Below are 2,764 nucleotides of genomic sequence, written 5' to 3'. Positions count from 1 at the left end.
TAAACAGTGGTGAGAATTATGCTAAAATCATTCCCTTAGACCAATAAATAAGAATGACATTGGCTAAGTCAGAGCCACGGAATGCATGACACAAATGAAAGCAGCATTGAGACTTTTTCTTATGGCTTCAAAATCAATGAAACCTATATACTGCAATTTTGCATAGTGGTACATTTTTTAATGTTTATTCTTCAATTTCTCACAGCTAGCCACTTTATTGTTATAACATATAGAGTCTTAAAATATTAAAATATATTAAAATAAAATGTAATACTATATAACTGAGATTAGCCACTTATTTTCATAAAATACCAATTTTACAGAATATCAATTTTTGCTTGCTATAAATCTTTATTTTCATGTTTGCAAAATTAATCTTTTTTTTTAAGATTTTATTTATTTATTTGACAGAGATCACAAGCAGGTAGAGAGGAGGCAGAGAGAGAGAGGAGGAAGCAGGCCCCCCGCTGAACAGAGAGCCCGATGCGGGACTCGATCTCAGGACCCTGAGATCATGACCCAAGCTGAAGGCAGAGGCTTAACCCTCTGAGCCACCCAGGTGCCTGCAAAATTAATCTTAAAAGGGACAAATGGATAGTTGTGCTTATCTTCCACCAGCATCTCCTTGTTTGATCAAAATGTGGATACGTCCCTGAGACTACGTCATGTATTTAATTACGATCTGCCATTTGTGTTTCATGGAAAAGTACTACACAGAACACTGTACCTCTACCACCATAATCTGAAAACAGAAAATTACACCACTGTCATCTCAAGCATTTTGGGTGAATAAGCTGTATTCTTCTGCGCAAAGTCCAGCCACCTTGACCTCTCTGAGCTCTAACCTTTGTGCGTTCATCTCAGCGAGGTCACTGGATTCTATGTAGACTCCTCTTCTCAGTTTCCAGGAACTTAGCTGATACAATTGTTACCTCTACTTGGTGGTTTCCTTTCTCTTGAGGATCACAGTGTGGCACTACTATTATTGTTCAATGTCAAAAAACACTGTCATTCCTTTTGTGTTTCTTGTTATTTAGGACCAGAGAGCTTAATTTCCTATTATTCCTTCTTGGTTGGGGGTAGAAATCAATCATTAAGTTATTAAAATACAGGTGACTATCATCTGCATATAGACACAGTAGACATGTGAATCAACAACAATTGGATTTATAAAAAGCCCAAGGGCCAACAGACATGTTTTTGTGCTGGAAAACCTAGGGATCTTTTCCAAAGTGAGAAATCTAAGAATTACGTATAGATTTTCCAAATATCAATGTGCATGCCCTCCTATTGTCTTATACATCTCTTGGTTTCCTCTGATCAAAAGTCTTTTTTCTTTTGTGTAACAGGAATTAAATATTAGGCTATATTATATTGTCATATATAGAAATATGATTGTCACATTCAGTATAGATAGATATAGATATAGATGTGAAAATAACTTGCTGCCTCATGATTTTACCTTTCTTATACATAGAATGGAGTCCTACTTTCTTTTTCTCATTCTCCTTTATTATTAGACTGCATCCAGTGTAGTAAGGCTTAAGTAACATACCACACTTTGAGAACAATAAGATCATACATAAATACAATGGAACACTTCTGGATTGATTGGGGCTTTAGTGTCTCTTCCAAGCAAGGCAACTGTGGGCCATGCAATTCTTACATTAGGAATAAGATTCTTACATATTTTAGACAATCCAAACCCTCATTCCAAAGTACAGCCTCTTCTCCTCTGTTCCTCACCAAAAGCACTTCTGCTTGTCAGGATCCCATGTGACTCGGATGGTCTGTGTAAGGGAAAGGGTTTTTTAGTGCCTGTTCAGCTTCAGAATCCCCTCACCAGAAGGTAGACACACAGCAGAAATGTCCATGGTTCCAGCTCTTTTATGAACAGCTGGCAGGTATGCTTTCTGGTGATAACTCCAGTGTTATATTCTCTTTGGAAAAATGCTCTGCTTATTGCTCGATGTGCTAACTCTCCTAAGAAGGCAACTCCTATTTCAGATACTTGAAGTGAATGTGTTTTCTGGAGTGTATGTATTTCTAGTTGCCAGAGAGGAGAATGGTGAAAGGAAGGATAGAAAGATTTTATGTTAGGAGAACAGATGAAAGTTATACTTTCTCTTATGACTTACAGGTCAGTTAGAAGTGGTGATTATATCTATGAGATTACAGAACAACTCTGAAGTAAAGTTAGTCCTGAATACAAGAGGGGCTGAGACGGTTTAACACAAAAATCCTGGTGAGGCTGAAAGTGAAAATACACTTTTTCTCAAAGTGCCTGCTAGGGGGACATTTGCTAACAGGACACGGTAAACAACCATATAGTAAAGTGATTCTGTGTAATAAAGAAACACTTTTCTTGTAGTACTCAGGCTTTAAGTGTTTTTTTCTTTGTTTCTTTGTTTTTTCCTACAAAAATTCCACAGACTTCAGTATCTCAGAGAAGTAGGCTTCCGCAGAGCCTGTTCACCACAGAGCAGAGCAAATCTCTTACATTTCATTATTGCCCAGTGTTGACTGTGTGCTTTTACGTGTTTGCTTTGATGACTAATCAGAGCATCTATCACTAAAGCCATAGAGATCATATTAACATAAACTATAATTGAGTCATTATAAGTAACCAGTTTATATGTAACAAAGAAGGCAATTTATAGTAAAAAGTCACATTTTGGTAGCTCACAACTACTACAGTTGTAACTTTCAAAACTCAAAAGACTTTTCCCTCAATCCCTAACAAAATCTTTCTGGAAAATTCTTA

The sequence above is a fragment of the Mustela nigripes genome, chromosome 6, assembly GCF_022355385.1.
Source record: "Mustela nigripes isolate SB6536 chromosome 6, MUSNIG.SB6536, whole genome shotgun sequence".
In the NCBI taxonomy this organism is placed as follows: Eukaryota; Metazoa; Chordata; class Mammalia; order Carnivora; family Mustelidae; genus Mustela; species Mustela nigripes.
This window is presented reverse-complemented; position numbering follows the sequence as displayed.